At 43.7% G+C, this 21468-nt stretch overlaps 2 protein-coding genes across 2 annotated transcripts in view; both read left to right on the top strand.

The window, feature by feature from the left end:
• Positions 1-5815, top strand: part of LOC124293848 (hapless 2) — a 34737-nt gene extending 28922 nt beyond the window's left edge. The window contains exon 15 of the mRNA XM_046736433.1: positions 5805-5815. The gene's annotated coding sequence lies outside the window, so the exon portion shown is untranslated. The remainder of the gene's footprint in view (positions 1-5804) is intronic.
• LOC107221964 overlaps positions 1-21468 on the top strand; it is a 72163-nt gene that overhangs the window by 8993 nt on the left and 41702 nt on the right. The window lies entirely within an intron of this gene.

The raw sequence follows: 21468 nt of genomic DNA, 5'->3' as shown, positions 1-21468 counted from the left end.
TTCTAGCCAAAACAAATGACAAATTTTGTCTACCGATGTGCTTGCGCGTGTTTTCTTGCACGAGATGGAAACGACGGGTTTGTGAATTATGTCGCAATTGCGGAGATTGATGAGGCGAATGACGTAAGTTGGAATTAAGCCGTCGGAGGGTGCAATCAAAGGGTAAACCGTACACACGCGGTTCTCGTTTCGGTGATAAATCGAGGCGGATTTTCCTGGCGGCGATTAACCCGCGGCCAAAGTAACTCCGGATAGACAATTCCCCGTTCGTAAGTTCTCCAACTCGCTATTCGGGAAGAGATTAGCGGTAACCCTTCAACCGACGAGTCTAGAATCGGTACCGAAACGCCAGGTTATAAAATCAAGAGAGTGAGCGAGCTTCGATTGATCCTATTTCTCAGATATAACGGAACACACTGCTACCACCGTTTTCCGCAAAACCACGGGGAGGAGAGATTTTCCTTTGAAATATGCCCGCCATTCCTCTTACCCGAATAAATTACACGACCACACCCTCAAGGATCTTTCATTTCACCGAATCTGACTCCTCCTGTAGGAGATTTTCCCTGAATTCGGAAATTCAGTCTTGGCCTGGATCACGGAATAAGTAACAATATAATAATAAGTAATAATAATTTCTTACTCGCGACGTGAATGATTTGATTCACTGCGAAACAAGGTAAACACGTGTATTCCACTGTCGCTCGAAAATTCGTTCTCCTTCGTAATTACTAACGCCCGCAAATGAATTCCAAAGAAACTCCTAAATCGAATGGTTGAGAAAACTTTAAATCGATCATCAAGTACTGACATCATTCGGTGTATATGTGCGAAATGCATTTTTAATTATTCGTAAAGCGACAGTTGCGTCAAGTTTTTTTTTTTTTTTCTTCTCTTATTTCGCTTCTTGGCTGATATTTCTTACAAGTTTCTCTTTATCTTCTCTACTCGCAACTCTACGGCGTGAACATCGTGCGGCTTGTAAGACTCCGAGGCGAATCTTCACCGCGTTCACTTGGGTTCTCACTCCTGGCCGCGACCTCGTTGAGCAGTCAACCTGTCCACCCACACCTCTATAGTCAACCACCTCGGAGATCGTGCCTTATTGGCCTTTCTCTGGCGCAATAAATTCCTATCGACAACGCCCGCTTGACCGTCCAAGTGTGGTGAAAAAAAAAAGAAAAAGAAAAGTAATATAAAATGAGAAAATAAGAAAAATGATAAACACCCGGCTAGATTTAATACGCGCGTTTAAACGCGTGTCTCTCGAGAACGCAATAAAGCGAAATATACGGCTACGAGTTGTTGCCGGAGCTTTCCGAATGCGAAGAACGAGAGATTGCTTCTTCGTTTTTACTTTGTGTTTGTTTGTTTTTTTTTTTTTTTTTCTCTCAGTTTTTTCTTCCAAATCACTACCGCACGGTAACCTTAACTCGGATTTGCCAAGTTTTCACCCTTCGGGTTATTACTGCAGTGTAACGCAGGATGAGCTGGAAGCTCTGCTTGTACAGGATTATTTCCGGCCGTCTGTCTCTCGCGAAAACCCTTCCCTTCTGTACACTGAAAGGGCGAACAGGAACCCCATACCTATCCTAAGCGAAACTTGAGCACGAAAGGAAATTGAATTTTGCGCAGGTATACGGATTCGCTGCCCTGCTCGATTAACGCTGACAATATCCTATACGTAGGTATATATCCGTCTCTATGTGTCGGTTATCAAAGGCTGAAGAACTCCGCCAAGCTGCTGTTTATTATACTTGTATGAAGCAAGCATGTTTTATTCGGGTTTCATGCTTTCCGTACGCAGTTTTCGTTTTCACGACCGTAGAGTCAGTCTGCTGATGCGCATGCGCGGAGGTGTTAAAAGCGGTCCTTTCCGTACTCCGCGCATGCGCCGTCGGGAACAAGTCCGACATTACGTGACCCTAACCTCAATTTCGCGCATCGTGAAAAACGCATAACATACTCGCGTTATGTAAAGAATCGTGCTTACCACTGAAATTGAACCGACGTTAGACTTATATTTCACTCCGATTACGAAAGAAATCATTCCTGTACAAGCATTTCAATGAAATTCGAATCAGATTATGCAATAAATTTCCGCGCGTTGAAAATCTACAAAATATCACATTTTCGAAAATCCCATGCCGTAGCTCGATTCCATTTTCCGATCCATCGGCATTCTCACCCTCGGACGAATCTTCATAACGACGGTGTGAAACCGAGCTCAAGGACATATCGCCTTCCGAAATAATTGTATAATCTATCGAAGGATCCGCCCGACGTAGCCAGAGGCGAGAAAAGTTACGGGACGCGTCGTCGCGCGATTCGGTTGATCTATTCACGGTGCGAGGGTGGCATTTTACCCCCAGCATTGCGGGGGGTGAATCCCGGAGAGCCTCGGTCGCTGGCGTCTCTCGCTTCGTACGTGATGAGACTCCGGTCTCCGTAGCTCCATGCCGAACACGCGGACGACTTCCGGTGCGGAACACCTTCCCCGCGAAACCCCTCAACGGCCTCCGGATCCGGACTCGGGTGGCTCTACCCTGGGGAGCATTCGCCCAGCGAATCGTCGGCTGTTCCGCTAAACTCTGTGTTTAGGGTCGGCGTGTATACGTATAAGCTCCGAGTCACAAGTGCCGGGGTAATTGAAACGCTCACGCGATTCCGTAGTATGCTGAATAAATTGATGGTTAATCGTTGCAATAATCTTTGAAACGTCGTTGATATAACAAAAAGATATCCAGCAAAAAGTAACTGTTTAGTGTAGGTATACTTATAATATCCAGTTATAAATTTATCGAATATTTTTTGATTGTAATAAATAATCAATATACACATATGAAATTTTCTCTCTGCGATGGCGACTTCTTTGTTTTTTCAGTCCATTTTCAACAAATTTTGTGCACCTATTTTACATACTTAAACACAGACTTTTCTAATCCTGAGACACGGTTGCATAATTTGTTTATGTTGCATGTATATGTACGGCACTGAATAGCGAAGGGGCGAAAGTTGTGCGATAAAATTTGTCTTAATTTTATGGCAGGTTCCATATTTTGGCAGCCCTTTGGGCGCAGCCCTTGCCACGCGATGGGCATAAATACTAATTACCAACAAGTTTGCCACCTGCCGTTGGAAAATCCGCGAGGTAATTGAGCCTGAGACCCGACCCTCGAATTCGCGGCTAAGGATCATCCCTAGCAAGCCTCGAGAATAATATCCGACCTGGCTGGCTCCCGCGAGATCGCAGAGAGACAAACGGGGCGACATCGGCTTTAGTTAATCTTCGTTTGGACCGGTGGTTCTGTTACAGGGGCGAGAAATGACCCCGCGGGTCGAAAAATGGTCGACATTGACGTTCACCATCCGAATATCGCACGGTGTTTTTTTAAATTAATGTGATTCGTGTGAGGTGGAAATCGATGCATTTTGGTATTATTTCGATCACGGGCTTTATAATCTAATTAAATATCAAAAAATTGAGTACATTTCGTTTACTTCACTACAAGATAACTTGTACTCTGTTAGGAAAACTTTTTTTTTTTTAAGGAAGAAATTCTCTGAAACGGAGCTCCTACTTCTTTCAATAGTCAACTAAATGTTGTTGTTTGTTGATAAAAAATGAATGTTAATGCAATCGTGAAAATTTAAATATTCGACGATACCGAAAACGTAGCGAAGAAAAAGGGGATCAATAAACTGCTGGGAATATAATCTTCTTATGGAAAGGGGGGTGAGGGTGAGAATGTGCGCCGTGCCAAAAGATCAGTAATCACTTGGTGAAATCGAACGAATCTGTTGGATTTTTAACTATTTTGAAACAATTTGAAATGCAAAAACAGCATGATAATATCTTGGTAGTTATTTAGTGATTTTTATTCTCCTTGGATTCTTTGTAAAAATTGAAGTTTCGCAAACAGTCGATGCACGATTATCTCTCAACGAAGAATCGTTGAAAAAGTATCGACCCTTGCCACTGCACGAACCCCTTCTCGACTCGAAGAAAACTGTGTAATATCTATTCTGCTTACCTGCCGACGAAGCGCACGAAATTTACTCGTTAGCTACGATAGGTGGTGCAGTGAGTCGAGGAGGTGGATTTCCGGAGAAGGAACAACTCGGCAAACAGGCAGGCAAATAATCCCATACCTCACCAGGCACAAGAACTCTCGAAGTATACCTCGAATTGTGGGGTGTGCGGGCAATAACCGTGAGAAAAGAAAAGAAAATCGCAACTGAAATTACGAGAGGGAAAATAAGGGGGAATTTCCAGCGTGTATGAGCCAATCAGCAAACTGCGCAACCCTCTCCCGCAGATGTGTCGGAAACAATTTGCGCCCCCCCGGCCATTCACCGCGGACAAGAACAACGTGGTCAGCATCCCAGATCGAGGGACTGTGCCAATCCTGAATTTCTGCGAGGATAACTCATTTACTTCCACTAAGGAAACGGTGCCGGATACCGAGCTGCGATCAGCTGGGAACAGAATTTCAACTCCACAGGTATAAAGGCACTTTTGTCCGTCTCTAAATCGGTTTAAAGAATTCTGATACTCGTTTCGAAAGGCGATGGGAAAACTCGATTTATACAAAGCTCTCATTTTTTTTGCTGTGCGGTATGAAATATGTCTCATATTTCTTGGCCAATATTTGATAGTAACAATATTTGACACTTTTTGGTAGTTTACAATGCTGGGAACAACGATAAACGCAGGTTAATTGGCTCGGAGCGATAAAAGCTCGCTATAAGAAAGGCGAGGATGTTTGACAGCAAGGATAGCGAGGAGAGGATCGGGCACCGCATATCGCATATCCTGCAGACAGTGACTAAATCGAGGCAGGCGGTGCATCGGGAGAGTTGCAAGTAAGGCCAAACCGCAAGCTCTGCTAATTAAGTCTGGCTCTGGCACACCGGGTTTATATATCAAGTCTAAAACCGCCGGGTGTGCACCGATGAAATTTGTTTGTTGCAGTGGTAACCGCGGTAATTAGCCGGGAACAAAGCACAACTCGTTGCAGTTGCAGGAAGGGATGAAAATTCCGGGACCAATGCATCTGAGTGTAATTAACGTTACAATGATGCATTAAGGAAAATCAAGCTCTTTGTGGAATCGCGTTTTGTTCGAGACAACTGACATGCCAGAGACTTTAGGCTGCATCGCGACTAAACCAGCTGCGGTTTGTTCGTTCACTCGGTCATCCGATCTCCGTGGTTTCAATTCTACCGCCCCCGCCCAAAGCTCACTGTTATAGTTTCTCTCCAGCCAGTTGATGTATTCAGACCGAATTCAAACGCGGTGCCGTTTCATTCCTGACTGACTAACCCTCTTTGTTCTCGCTCCTTGATTGGTATCGAAGCGACCTGCAGGTAGCCGGCAGCGAATTTCACCTTGTTGTACCTAATTAGGATCATGAGAAGAGAGACTGATCAATGAGAAAGTGGAATTAATTTAAGACGGTTTAACCGTTGCTGGTTAATTGTCGAGACTTAAAAATTCTTTCCCAAACCATTTCAATTCGATTTCGGCTACTTTGCCAATTTCGAGATCCTGTTTGGTCGGTGTTGAGAACAGACGGTGGATGACTGATGACGAATGACGCTGGAGTTTGGCTTTGACTGAGGAACAATCGGTGTGGGGACGGCTCACAACGATCGTCGACGAACTGGGTTGGGAATAGAGAGAACGAGGGTGTTGGAGAGGGTGAAAGGGAGGGTGGAGGTTCCCGCTGTGGCTTCAATTACTTATCAGCATCTCACGCGGATGACAGATCGCCTCAACCGATGTGATACAAACGTGAAAGTGTGAGGGAAACGGGAATCGAATCCGCATTAGGGACGGAGGGGAGGTTCAGAAGAGCGGGAACAGCTGGGATTCAAATCGCGATCAGAGTGGATAAATGATCGGGAAAATTCTCCCCGATTTCAACACGAATTAAGCGAATGTGCGTATCATACTTACGTCTGGCACAGGTGCAACAGTTTAGAGAGAAAAAGAATACCGAAACACGATGAAGAAGGAATGGCGAGTTACTCCGTGGAACGGGTGTACAAAAAATTGAAAATCATTTTCTTCACTCAGCGATGTGTTGGAGTATATCGAAAAATATTGAACACGTATTTCTCATCACGTTCTAATTTCTCTATTTAAGGGGTAGAAGACAGCCTTGAACTTCACCCCCAATAAATAAGGTACGCAATTTATCGTCTGTTGATGATCAACGATGTTAATCGGTTTTATCAAAAAAATCATGGCCATTATCGAGAACTTTTACAATACCGATTTTTGGGGTCAAACTTTAAGGGCGCTTCTTTCCCTTCAACGGCTCAGTTGGCACGTGAAAAAAAATACCTGTCCAATCGTTTTTGATGTATAACAACATATCCCAAAATCAGTAAAATCGATGATGTACACTTCGAGTGCTTTCCACGCGAGTTGATCGCCCCTGTTTTTCTACTAGGCGTAGAATCATGGGCGACGGGTTTTTGCTACCGAAAATATCCGTCGAAAGGATAGTCCGTGACCCGTGGAAGATGTCGGAGGGCAAAGATCACGGGACGAGCTATCGTCTCGCAAAATCTGGGATGTCACCCACGGGACGAGGGGGATACATGGACATGAAATCAAATCGAACCACATGGTCGAGGTCTCGGGTGATCGGAGCGGAAAAACAGGAGCACATAGGAGGAGAAATAGAGATCAGTGGGACTTGGTTATTTCCCTGCATCGCGAGAATTCTCAACCCGCCCCCCTTATTGTACCCGGCGTTAAAACCGACGCCGCTCGCGTGCTTCGCCGAGGTTATTAGACGTCCGGGTGTCGTTCCGGTAAAAAAGTGTCCCGGCACCTGGACCCGGGGTCTCGTTCCACGAGTTGATGGCCGTTGTTCGGCCATCGTGCAAGAGTCCGAGCCCCACTTCGTCGAATTGACTCTTACTTTTTATTATTCAAACTTTGCCACCCCGAAACCCTCCTCTCGTACCGCTTGTCAAATATTTATCGAGGTCGAATTCCGGCCAAAAATATACTATACGCACATAGGCTTGACCTTGAAATAAAGAGTTGCGCCACTATTTGATGTACCAAATCAGAACTCGTGTTCCACGCTTCAAACGGTGACATCCACGCGTCCTGATCAATGGACCTGGAAACTTATTCAGGATCACTCCGACCGGTGAACCTCGTTCACGGAATTCTTCCTTCGAAATCTCTCGCTGCTTTTTTTACGTATTTTGATACCGATTCAAAAACGGCCCCTTCGAATTCACCGGTTCACCGAGGAAAGAGCTTGGAACTGGATCGTTGATTTCGCCATTCAGACCGATTCCCGCAGTCTGCACCGTCACAGCTGCATTCGCCCGGAGGGCAGCGGCCTTTGGTGCTCTCTTGGTGTGTACCCTGGATGCTCCACGCTTCAGCCTCGCCGCTGACAATGGCTTCGAGATTGTCGAGGGCTCTTTGTGGCGAGGTGCACGACTGGTCTTGGCAGTCCTCCTCGCCTAGACCCCCGTCTCTGAAGATGAATTCCGGAGAATTTTCCGACTGCGGCAGGGCGTCAAGACAGCAAACGCTTCCTTCTTCCTCTCTCCGCCTAGATATGATACAATTTCACGGCTAGGTGGGATCGCCGGCAATAAAACCACCCCGGCCGTGAATCCTTGACAAAACTCAACAGTACCCATACCCATCTTCGTAATTGGAGCTTGTTTCGCGGACTTTTTGCAAGGTGTTCCGTTACGGATCACAAAGTTCTCGGACCGCTGTTGCAAGCATCCGTACTCGCCGTTCAACCGACGAGCAAACTTTCTTACAACCTATTTATGAACGTCCGTCGATTTCGCCACGTCTGCAATTAAGTTCAAACGGGTAGCGATAAAAACTTCACCACCGACGATCGTTTCCTCTGGTTGTCGATTCGTTTCTCCTTATCTTTTTTTTTAACTTCACCCCATCGCCGGTATCCGCCAGTTATTGTATTCGCGAGTCGTCACGCCTCTGGAAGTCCGAGAAACGCGAATCGCGATAGGTGCTGTAAATCAGGAACCAGACGGACCGTGAGTCCTGGACGACGCGTACACCCCCAAGCCTGGTCATGGAACCCGGAGAAGGATCCACGGCACATCCGCACCATCAGCTCGGAGATTGGATTGAATCGTAGAAGGGCGAGAGTGGGGCGTCCGCCCTCGCGAATCAATTTGGTTGTGGCAGGTCATGCATCAAAACGCGAACCCGACACGACATTACCGCCGCCCTTGTCCAGACCACGGACTTCCCACATCAACCAGCCCATTTCCTGCATCCCTCGAGCTTGAGCCGGCGATGCGGAATCGACGGAATTCGGGGGCGAATCCAGCGATCGGTGTTTTCGAACTTGACACCCCATTGCGGATGGCTGCGATGACGTACATCCATACCCATAAATGTAATCCGAGAGACAATGCAGCGTTCGGATATGTCAGACGGTGCTGGCAACTTGTATTGTCCAGGACTACTGGTCTCCGGGTTGGCATTCCGCCTCCGGGACGCGTGCGTCGTGTCGGGTTGCTGTAGCAACCGTTGGGGATGAATCTGGCGACGCCGGGCGTCGCGTCGCGGGCGGGGCTGTTAGACTCTCAGTGCGCCTTGCGACGCCGGACTTGTTGGTACCGCGTTGGCGGTGGTCAGCCTGGGAGAATAGACTTGTTTCCGAAACGAATACTTCGAGACAAACTTTCTCGCTGGGTGAGAAAAGTCGCGTTAAAGTGCTTCGGTTCTGTGAAGTGCTGAGAATAGTACAATATCGAACTTGTCGCGCGACGGAGGAATATACTTAGTTGAATGTACAGAAACGCGAAGTAAGGGAGACAACCGAGCGCGTCGCGATGAAAAGCGACGAACAATGAATTATCGTTTATTGCAATAGTAAGGACACGTCGTCGCTCCTTTATTCCTCGATGTGCGGACCATCAATCCTGAAACACATTTTGCACGTAGTCCGACCGGCTGGTTCGACGACCTCGCTATTCTCAACTTCCTCGTTTCTTCCAATATCTGTTCTTCGTTACACCTTGTAGGGAGAATTTTTTTTTTCTTTTCTTTCCTTGTTCAAAAAACTTGTATTAATTTTTACTCGACGAGTACAATGCGACGCGGTACGACAGGGACGATCAACGACGGTTAAATCGTCGTTCCCGAAACGCACGAGCCAACAGGTTACTCACGCATTAACTCTGCCGAAATACACCGTCCCACGGTAAAAGTTTTGGCTTTAATTATAAGGGCGGAGAAGAACGGCTCGTTTCGGATTAACCCTCGTCCTTATCCCTTTTTACCACACGGCGCCATGCGCCCTAATTATAACCGATTTATTCACCTCCGATTTACTTTACTTTCCTGCATCTCACTGTCAAGATTTACCTGAAAATAATACACAACTAAAACCATTTTCGCACGAAATATAAGCAAGTGATAGTAAATGAAGGGACGAGTCGCGAAACAGTCCGTTTTTGACTTTTCATCCGAAATTAAGCTCCCGGAATTTTCAACACCCGTTAAGCTGGGTGCTTAGTTTAACCAACCGTGGTTTAATTAATTGAAAATACACGATGGGCGATCCCATCACCCTCTCGGCTCGACAATATTCGCGGCTTGTTGTTGGCGACTCCTAAGCCCCGTTCGTTTTCCTTTTTGATTTACCTTTATTCCCTATATTTTAAGTGCGCTTTTTTACCATTTCTTTCTTCTCACCCTCATTTTTCGCTTGAAGCAGCTGCTACAGCCGATGGTGGATGCCTGTCGTTTTCCCGTAAGTCCGGGGTAATTACAGGTTTATATTTTACGCGCGAATTACGATCTCTGGACAGCGGTTAACCGCATCGGCGTTAATGGGCAAAAATTTTTACAAACAGCTGCAAGCGTGCGATCGTATTACACGAAAACTGCAGTTTCGCACTTTATATCCTAGGCACTTTACGTTTTTTTTTTTTTTTTCATTTCCGATCCGTTCTACGTGTGTCGCCGTAGCGTTATTGTTAGCAAAATTTCCCTGCGGCGATGTTACGTTAAAATACGTACCTACGTCGGGAAAATGCAACAGAAGTAAAAAATATAAAATATAAAAGGAAAGAAAGAACAGAGTAAAACCGAAGAAGAATAATGAAATAAAGAGGAGGGGAAAATAAACAGGAATAAAAATCTGGTAAAATGTGGTCAGAGATATCGAAGAATTTTATACATTGTGAACATAACCGCGCGCATCTATGTATATATTTTATATACATATTATACGTATAGGTACAGGTATATCAGGATGTACAGGCATTCATAATATTTTCCAGAAACATTTCAAGCGAAAAATTTCGCTGGAGGATTTTTTTTCACAGCAACCGCGTCTTGTCGGTATATTTTTCCTATTTTACAAAAACAAAAAGTACGTGTCCATATTTTCTCACAATTTTTGATTCAAATTTTCGATTTTCCATGATATTAAAAAATACTCTCACGTGTTGCGTGCTACGGCAAGTACCGATGTAAATAATAATAATAATAATAATAATAATAATAATAATAATAATAATAATAATAATAGTATTATTAACAGAACGATAAGAACGCGAGCGTTGTTCAAACTGTACGGAAAATTGATTTATTAGTACAAATGGCAAAAATTCTATAGATAAAAAATGAAATATTGAACGTCGGGGTTGTTTATTTTGATATTTTTTTTCACCGATCGTTCATCGCGTGAAATTTTCATAATTAGCATAGTAACGGAGACGATTGTAAGGGAAGAGCGTTGATAATAATAACAGTTATTAATATTCGTATAATAAGAATGAAATAGCGGTAATTAAGAGACGGTCCTCTTGAATCGAAACTACCTAACCCAACGCTATCTCCACCCTCTCGTATAACTGCGCCTTTATGTGTGTATATACATATATATATATATATATATATATATATATATATATATATATATATATATATATATTTACATATTTCCCTCTGTCTCGTTGTGAATAATGGGTTTTAAGGATTGGCCGCGAGAACTAAGAGAATTTATCGCGTGCTAGAGACGGATGCACCCGCTGCAGACATAAATGCATTTAAACAATTACGCTGCATCTGCTAGGAACGGAATTAATACCTTTTGTGATATTCGTTCAACGACGTAATGATATTATTAGAAAATCCTTGAAAAGTTCGGTATATATTAATTACGGAAGTTGATTAAAGTCGATGTATTATACTCTTTTCGCTATATACAATCAGAATAAAATACTCCCCTTAATTATTTTCAATTACTCAACTTTGCGAGAGCGATCGAATTACAGCGGCGTAAGGTCGTTAAGGTATGATTCGAAAAAATTAGATCTCAAACTCTCGGGACACGTGAATAAGTAAGAAAAGAAAAGAGAAAATGAAAAAAAAATATATATATATACTATATATAAGGCAAAATGAGAAAGGAGAGGGAAAATATTGCGCGACAAGATCGTGTCTCGCATTTAAGACGAGCCTGTCACTCTCTGGTAAAAGTCAAGCGGAAATTCTCTGCCGTTGAAGAAGAGCGATGAATTTAATATTAATTTATCCGGTTGTACCAACTCCGTCAGCCTCCGAGACGTCGGTGAATTTTCTTCCTCTTGCCAATTTCAGCGCAAAGCCTTCGCCCCTAAATGCCAATTCATTCCTTTGCTGCAAAATTCATGGTATGTAAGGGTGCGATTAAAGAGCTCCGACTTGCGAATCGCTAATTGTTATACGTATAAGTAAAATGAATTTTACGGATTAAAAATTGTCGCCGAATCTCCTTAATTTTTTTCTTCATTCACTCTTCGCTCCTCTTTTCGCCGTATGCTCAGTAATGATCGCGATCGAAACATCTCCTTCAGCTCGGGCAACGATTAAGCGGTGAAACGAAATGAAAAAAAAAAAAAAAAAAAATCTAAAAAAACCGTCCCAAGTGCCCGATTTTGCCCGGGGGAAAAGATAAATAATCTCGTGTCTGCGGTGTTGTGTGCACGCGAAAAGGGACCGAGGGGTGGGAATCGGTATGCTCGACGGGATAACTTCCGTCTCAGCGAAATATCCGTCGTATCCGGGACGCCGGGGCGTCGCGACGTGCACAAAGGGCGCGGATTCGAGCCAGAGTTATAGGTGTGTTGTATACATGTATATACCTAGGCGTATTTCAACCCTGGGAAAACTTTCATACAAGATCCTTAGGGGTGGCGTGGGACGAGTTCCTCGGACTGCAGAGACTGGATTCGATGCAGGGCGGCAAGAATTTACCCTCCGTGACGTGGGTAACTGACCCCGAGAAATCAACCTTCGGCTAAAGAGAAATAATGGCGTAAACACGTATATATATATGTATGTATATATAAGTCGGAAATTTTCCTCCCCAAGTCCATTTTGCTCTCCAGCTTTCAACGGATGACCAGGAAAGTATTACAAAACTTTTCGCTTATCGTTCATCAACCCTTGTGCTTATATTTTTTGGTTCAGTTCCCGTAGACGTTAAAAAAATTAAAAAACATATATATATATATATATATATATATATCCAGCCCAGAGATGGATTCGATAGTGAAAGGTGAATGAAACGAATGAATTTTCGCACCCTCGGAGAGTTGGAATAAGAAAATGGGGTCCAGGAGAGCGATTACAGGAATAAGAAAAAAGGGATGAAATTAATTAGTGAAATTAACCGTTTGCGAGGGCTGGAAAAATTAACGCAAGGGGGCTACTCGATTTTCGGTTAAATTCGTTTCCGTGTGAAATTAGCAGCGAGTCCGCTTGTTGGATGTACCCGGCATCGAGGGTATCGAAAATCGAATCTCCGTACTATAAACATTCACCTTAACCCGCGTCAACCCCTGTCTGCTCGAAGCGAAGGTCTCCTACCCTCTTGCCGGCTATAGACGTCACTCCAAATCGCTCGTTTCGAGCTGTTTGAAAGCGACAATGACACATTAATCTCACTGCCATTCTGCCGGACAACGATCGCTTCGCTCATTTTTTCATTATCGCACAGGTCGATAAGAGAGAAATTTTTTTCTAGAGTTTTCATTGCGATAAATAAATTTCGATTCTATACATCGGGTGATAAACCAATACCTTTATTTGTTAATTATAAACTCGAAATTCGTGTTAACCGGTGTTATCGTTACCACTGCTGTTACGTTCATTCTTTCCATAATTCTCCCCTCGTTTCGATTGTTATTCACACGTATTGTCTTCGCCACCCTGCATTGAATTCAGAATGTTTTCCTCTCGCGATTTCAATTAACACCTCAAATCCATTATGCATGTCTATATGTATGCGAGTGAACTCTGCATACGCGCGAGTTTCACCGCATTAAATAATATCTCGATGGCTGCACCGGGCGGCGGTTAAATTGGGGCTTAAATACCGGTCGCAAAACAACGGAGCTTTTGTCTAGCATCGTGGTGACCAGCTGTTTGCCAAACCGGATGATTGAGGAACTTTTTTAGTTTGATTTGCGCCCACATAAAGGAGCCAACTCCACGTGCCTCCGACTTTAATAACACCCCGTGTGCTTTATTCTATTCTCCTCGACCGCGAAACGTCGAACAATTTGTCCGAGAATCCATCCGAGGATTTCGATCCGAAAAATCCTCCAAATTTTCGACGCGCGATGTTCTAAACTCAAAAATGAAACAAAGAAAGGAAAAAAAAAAATATCAACGACGCAGTTTTCAACACGATTTACAAAGAAATAGACCAATTGTACGGAAATTAAATAATTGTCGGAACGAAATAAGGAATAAAGGAAAAGAAAGATTAGAGAGACGGAAAAATGTGAAGCTAGTTCAGCCGTGATGAGATATGGAAGTGAATGGCTCCGGTTTTCCGTTTTCAGCAGCAGTCGTGAAAGAAGCCTTGAAGTGCGCTCTGGTTGATTGCGAAATTACTGTGGTGAAGTGAAAGAATTTTCAAATTGTTCGTAGCGGGGAAATTTTGTCTAAACTCTTTGAGACCATCTGGTATCAACACAGTTAACGAAGAAATATTCGTCAACGCGCGACGTTTTCTAATTTATTATAAAATAATTGCTCCGTATTGCTCAAGCAGCCCGATAGTTGAGTCAACGAATTAGCCTCGTTCGATTCAATTCACGATCTGCAGAGTTGATTCGGGAACTATGAATTTTTTCCTTTTAATCAATCGATAATTGCGATACGAAATAAATCGTTCACGAAAGTTTCAACGGAAGAAGTGACAAAAATTTATACAATATTTGTTTAATTATGTAAAAAAATTTGACAAAGCTCAATCATCTCAAAAAAGGAAAGTTGGAAGCCTCTTTACAACGGATGGAAAATTATATTAAAACGAAGATGATTAATTCCGTGTCCCGTTTTCGAAGATTATAAATTCCGAGGATCCAAGAAATACGAGGCTCGTGATCTAGATCCGTTCGCCGTTCGTGCAGCGCTTCGCTCTCAGCCGTCAAAAGTTTGAAAGTCTCGAAACTCACGGGGCTCGTTACAACCTCGGCTAATTATCTCTCCCTCTCTCTCTCTCTCTCTCTCTCTCTCTCTCTCTCGGAAGATTAGTAATTGCAAGTAAGTGAGCAACGGGGGAACAGGTACAAATTACGCAGCAATCTGGTCGAATTATCGTGCCGAACAAAAACTCGGCTCACTCGAACACGTCCGTGACTTTCTCAGATCATCCTTGTGAATTTTCAAACAGCGAGTTCTTTTTCTCTCTGTTAGAAACAGCGTCAACCGCCAATAATTTTCCACCCCACCTTAATTCTCTCCCTTTTCTTCGCGTAATATTTGACTTTCCGCCCCCGACGTTTTCAGAAATATACACATATACAATATATATATATATATATAAATAATACCGCGACAATTGTGTGATGAACCGAAATCGGGGTTTTTCTCAGTTTCAGGGAAGCTTCTCGCCCCCATTGGGATTTCAAACATCCAAAACGAATTTGAATAATTTCGCCCTTCCGTAGCTTCACGATTTACGGTTCCGGTTTTTTTTTTTGGTTTTTTTTTTTCGACACGCTTCCTCCTCCCCTCGTCACCCGTATACGCTACACCTTTGAATTTCTCCTTTACTTCCACCCTCTCCACCCCCTCTCACTTTTTTCCGAATTACCGCAGGTGCGCGCCTCTTCTCCTCGCCTCGGCGTAATGTTATAGGCTTCTTGCATATTTCATCTCGGAAGGGAAAAGTGTCACGAGAAAAGTGGAAAGACAAGAGAGCGAGCTTGTCCCGGCTTCTTTTTCTTCCTATTATTGTTATTATTCTTCTTCTTCTTCTTCTTCTTCTTCTTCTTTCTCCTCGTCCCCTTTTATTCGCTTATTTCGCCCCAGCGAGCATTTGTTTTCGCGTTATAGAGACTCGATGGAAAGTTTTTCGTCTCGCGGGTTCTTCTTTCTTTTTTTTGCAAAATAAAATGAAAAGTAAAAAAATCTCGAGTCGCAAAATTCCTTCGGTAGAAACGCGTATAATTTTGAATGAATAAACGATGTTATTATACACGCGTAATATATTTATTATTATTGTTATTATTATACCTTCGCGGAAAGAGGAAAATTTCTCGAAAAGGAGTGTAATTTTCACGGAGCGTGACGCCTTCCAATGACCGCAAAAACTTTACTGCGAATAATAAGGAAACTCACGGCTCCGTAGCTTGTACAACGATAAGCGGCACGAACATGCGGAATTTCACTCAATGCGACCATGCTCGCCCTTTATTACAACGGATAATTAAATTCGGTCTACGTTTTGGCCGCGGCTTTATTTAACGCGTGCGAGAGATCGGCGGATAGCGGGAAAAGGGTTGAGAGAAAGTGCCAAAATTCGAGTACATTAAACGCGAGAATGGCGGGTTGAAACTGAACTTTAAAAATTTTAATCTCTGATCAGTAATTAATTGATGAGGGTTACGTGATTCCAATGATTTGATCAAGGTAGCAATTTATCGGTTTCAACGGGGTTGGGGTTGAAATTACGAATTTTGAAAGTTCCGGAAGCGTCTAATTGCGAATTAATTTTATGGCGAAACTTGAAGTAAAGGAATCATACTTTGAAGAAACAATAAAGTTTCGTATGGTCGGAAATCAGACGGCTTAAAATTCCGCAATGCAAGATTCCAAAAATTCAAATTACGGTAGAGCAAAATTCTAAACAATAAAGTTTTGATACGGTAAAATTCTGAAAATTAAAATGTACCAACATAGCGTAGTTTAATCAACGAGTCGGTGTGAAGAATCAGGAAAACTGAAAGTTGGAATGACCAGGATTCCGAACGTAAAAATATCGAAAATCCAAAACAAAAAAAGATAAAATTTGTGAAATTTCACCGAGCCATATATTCGCGGAACTGAAAACCGTGGATCATTCGGAATTTCGATGTTTCAGATTTTCAAATTTTCTCATTTTCGGAACTTTGAACGTCTCGTTTCGAACCATTCAAGACTTTGATGTTTCGTCAAAGTTTGATTTCCTTACTTTAGGTTTCGCCACAAAAAAATTCGAAATTTGTCGGTTTCGGAACTTTCAAAATTTTGAATTTCAACAGCACCCCGTATCAGAGCAATTAGATCCTACACTAGAGTGTAGAGGTTTTTGCGGACCAGTAATGTAATAAATCGCAGCTCTTCGGTGAAAAGTATTTTAAACCGGATATCATAGCGACACGGGAAGCAGCGTGCGTCATTTTCCGTTCGAAGATAGGATTGAAATCCCTGCGGTTCCCAAGGGAGCATGGAGAGGAGGATCGAGTGTGGGAATAGAAGAAGGAAGGAAGGAAGGAAGGAAGAGAGGCGCAGAATGAGGTGGAGCAGCAGGTTGACGGAGCTAAGAAATCGTGGCACTGTTGGTTCCATTCCGTTTGTCGACGGGGGAAGAAAAAGTCGAGCTTTGCTCACGCGCCCGTTGTGCGAAGAAAAGGAAATGAAAGATTGCGTTAACCGGCGAAGCGTAAAAGTGGAAAATATGAAAATAGAGTTGAGGTTTTATCTGAAATACCACCACTGAACTCAATTTCCGTTTTCATCCGGTTCGCGGGTTATTGACGTTCCATCGAGTTACCGGAATGAAAAACGAAGAAAGGAATATAGCTGAGGAGAAGCTGAGAGAGAGAGAGAAAAATATGAGAAAAAGGACCAAGTAAAATGGGGGAAAATGAAAGAGTACAGAAAAGAGCGTCTTAAAAGGTCAATAAAAATTCCCCCCCCTTTTTCATCCTCCTCAACGGGGATCAGAGAGTCACTCTCTCGTGTTTACCTCCCTTCCTATTTTTCCGTGCTTTTCCTTCACTCGAAAGAAAAAAGAAGAAAGAAACAAAGAAAGAAAAAAAAAAAAAAGAAAAAAAGGAGAGATGGCGAGAGAGGAAAAACCGCAATCAACTAAAATAGAACGCAAAAAAAAAAAATTCTTCTCGATACTTTTCATCGGCAGCTCCGTCGGGGGTTGCAATTCCGTTAATTGCGGGGGATGAAAAATTCGTAGATCATCGAGTTACCGGTGCAATTTTACGCGGTGGAAAACGCGACGACGAATGTAGCGGAAAACTACGGGAATGAAATTACATTGACCAGGGTTGTCGGCTCCCACCCCTCGGCTTCACCCCCCCCCCCCCCCCCCCCCCCCAGCCACCTCCCTCTTCCCGTATTATACAGGCGCGTTGGATCCGATGTTTTATTGAAATTTTCCAAGCCGTTCTTTAAACCCCGTTACGTGGTTTGCGGCTCGATCTTCTCCGCCTTCTTTCGAATATCCGAGCTCGGCCCCGTCTATAAGCTCGCTGAATTTATCACCGCGTTTCGAGAATATGATTCACCCTGTTCTAGACTATGGGGAAAATCCTTTCTCAGGAAAAAAAAACCCAGGCTTTTCTTTCTTAAGATGGCAGTTTCTTTCAGGAAACTCTGTATCGACTCACTGAAAATAATCGTAGAATTATCCCAGCGCTTTTTTTGAACACAGAAAACAGGAATCGATTTTCGATCCCGCTACCGATGAAGCACTGCGTTATCTTTTTTTTTTTTAGCGCGGGATTTCATTTCTGTACTTAAATACGAGTACATGAAATGATTTATAAGCTTGTAAGAATTAATCAAGTCATTACTTGAAGACATTTACGAAAGTTGATGAATTTCTACGAGCTACGTTAAAGTTGGTTACGTTATCGAGTGGCGAGACTTCAGGAAAGTGATCGCTATTTTCCAGTCGTCGGACGACTGCGAAGGAGTCAAGTTGTCGTAACATGAGTACGTCTTACTTTGTTACGAAAATAATGGTTTTTCCTTTACATCGATATAACAGAGTTGCTAATATTAACGGGGCGGGGTTGAAATGCCGAATTTGAAAAGTTCCGAAAGCTCCAAACTACGAATTTTTTGGTAGCGAAACTTGAAATAAAGAAATCAAACTTTTGACGAAATATCAAAATTTCAAATGGTCTGAAACCCGACAAGTCAAAGTTGCGACAGTGGAATTTTGGAATATAACTTTTTTAAAATTTGTTTTTCATAATTTTCCTCTATCGTAACTTGAATTTTCGGAATCTTGAATTCGGAACTTGGAGCCATCGGCTTTCCGAACATTCGAAATTTTGTCGTTTCGTGAGAGTTTGATCAATGCAGTTCAAGTTTCGCCAGCAAATAATTCGGAACTTGTCAAATTCGGAACTTCAATAAACTTAGTACTGCAGCTCGAGCCGATCTCAGAATTTTTATAAGAAACGAGGATGACCCTGTAAAGACCTAATTAATTATTCCCACGCGAGTGTAAGATCGTTGAAAAATCGTGCGGACCGAATTGACTTTGGTGTCAGCGGTGGGACGATCCTCCAGTGCGACAAAAAAAATGTCGAAAAATCACTCTCCCGTTCCGGAGGGTTGCGGCACGATACCACGTCATTGAATTGCGAGGGTGAAGTCGTCCTCCCGAGTTCCGGGGGGGGCAAAGCGTCACGATAGGTTGCCTGCAGAGCGGGGGTGGCGGGTCTCGGGGGTTGGAGGAAGAGTCGAGCATGTGCTGCGTTCTTCAGGGTGCCGAGCGGGTCTTTCCGTCGACGGGGATGCGGCCGGGAAGCGGTTCGTTGTGTCCCGAAGGCGCGGACCTCCCGCTGGAGTCGCTCTGGGCAGCGGGCCTCGACGAAGGGATGGGTTTCCCTCAGCGTTGCTCCTACGCCCACCACTCTCTACCGACGCCGGAAGACCCGTGGCGGGACCGGAAGCCGGGCTGCAGCCGAACCCCGACGACGTCTACGGGTATCGGCTCCTCGGTGACGGACGAGATATGGACCTCGGCTCCGGAGCGTCGTCTGCTGCGAACCTCGACGACGTCGACGGGCCTCGGCTCGTCGTTGAACCTCCACGAGTCTCGCGACGCCGAGCTCGACGACTGCCGTCGCTTCTTTCCCGGCACTCCGGCGACTTCCGGCCTCGGATCTTCGTGCGAACGTCGCTCCGTCGGTCCCCCAGATCTACCCGACCACCTGTGGCCCGTCTCCGTCGACGACTCCGGCTGCTACTCGGCCCGCCTTAACGCGTCGCTTCGCAACACCGTCACCAGACAGCCAAGGCCCAACCACGATTGGATGCGCGCCGAGCGTGTGTCCAGGTTCAACAAGCATCGGACAATCGGAAGATCCCCGCAGAGGGAGCCCGAGGTTTGGAGGTCGAGGATCGACGATCTTGATCCTGGATACGCTACCGGCAGGATCACCCTGCCTCACAGGTGTCATCATCAGGCTAGACGCAGCTTTTCTACTTCCATTGTCGCCGACCTCGCAAACGCCTCGCCTAAGGGCTCCCAGCAGAGCCTCGGCAGTCGCGAGTTCATGGTGAGTTTTATGTGAACGTAAATTTCAGGACTTGACGAATGAACGTTGACGAATTAATCGATCTTGTTGATTTGTTTGTGATAGAAAAAAAAAAAAAAGAAAAATTAAAAAAACATCCATAGATGCTGTCAACGTTTCACCCCTTTGGTCGGAGTCCTCCTCGGCACTGTGACAAATTTTATTTCACATCACTTAAGTTATACAATATAGTCCGTTTGACAACGATCAAAAACGAGAAAAAAGAAAAACGAGGAACTACTTTTGCTATGTGGTACAACAATTCCCAAGAACCAGTAGGCGTTGCAGATACAATAAACAATTCAAAACCCGATAGTATACTTACTAATCTTGACATAAAAGGACCACTCAAGGTAAATTGCTGAACCTTAGATGAACGAACACCTGAAATTTGAAAAAATGGAAATTCTTTTTATTTTTTGGACCATCAGCGGCGCCGATGTGGAAATTTTATCGATTTTATTTCGTATAATTTTCTCTCAGTGTAAGATAAAATTCAGGATAATTTTGACAACAAAATTGAAAGGAACCCGATTTTTCTGCAGATTTTTCAAAATCCACAACGACAATCCGAAGCGTATAAACGATCTGTTAGAAATTCGATGATTCCGGCCTAAGCTTGTTACTCGGGGATTTTTGGGGTCGCTGATCACGAATCTAAAGTCAGAATTTGATCGTTTCTAAATCCAAGATAGCGGATCCAACATGGCGGATGTAAAATCTAAAAACCTATAAAAATTCAATCACACCGTTCGAAACTTGTTACTAGGAGGTTTTTGGGGTTGTACGAAACAACAAAGATCTTTCGAAGTTGTACAATAAACTGTGATAAGCCTATAAGGACATGGACATTTTTTAGGTGATTGAAAGGGTTGATACATACACGGTTAAAAAAAAAAAATGTCCCGTTAAATCCACTAAAACTTTTGGGTCGATTAAAACCATTTGTTAGTATACGACTAAGTGGGGGAAAAAAAGTAAAAATTACAACTTGAAGATTGATATGATAATTCAATTGTAAAATTACCAAAAGTTTTTATCACACTCGTTAACAGAAACGTAAGAAATTTCGCAAATATGAAGTCAATCTTTTGTTGTTAGTCAAGTTTTTTTCTAACAGTGATACGACGCGAGTATACACGACATATATATAAGTATATGTGCATTACATATGTATCAAGGATCACCGAACGGTATTAATTAACAGAAACTAGAGCCGTATTTACGGCGAGCTTACCAGTGTAAATTCTCGAGAAGTTGCCTGCGCGTGCATAACCGAATCCAATTACCGGCGGTACCGGTAAAAGGGGCGAAACTCGGCGACGCCGGGGGGTGGAAATGGCCGAGGGTAAAGCCCGTGGCCCGTGACGGGCGGATTCCGCGGGTTGCACCATGAAGGTTATACGGGAAATAGTGCGTCCCGTTAACGTCATCGAGTATACGGTAACGAAATTGCGTTCGCAAAACGGCTGCGAGCTCAAAGACCGAGAGCGCGAGGATGGGGTTGATTAAAAATTTTTAAACTTCGTGGCCCTGCATGCATGCGACCGTGTTCAAATTAAACGTGAATTTCTTCCTACTCCTGGAGGGCGGCTCTGAAATTGGAGAGGAGTTTGA

The sequence above is a fragment of the Neodiprion lecontei genome, chromosome 4 (genome assembly GCF_021901455.1).
Source record: "Neodiprion lecontei isolate iyNeoLeco1 chromosome 4, iyNeoLeco1.1, whole genome shotgun sequence".
Classification (NCBI taxonomy): domain Eukaryota; kingdom Metazoa; phylum Arthropoda; class Insecta; order Hymenoptera; family Diprionidae; genus Neodiprion; species Neodiprion lecontei.
The sequence above is the reverse complement of the archived record's forward strand: the minus strand, read 5'-3'. Positions and strand labels throughout refer to the sequence as shown.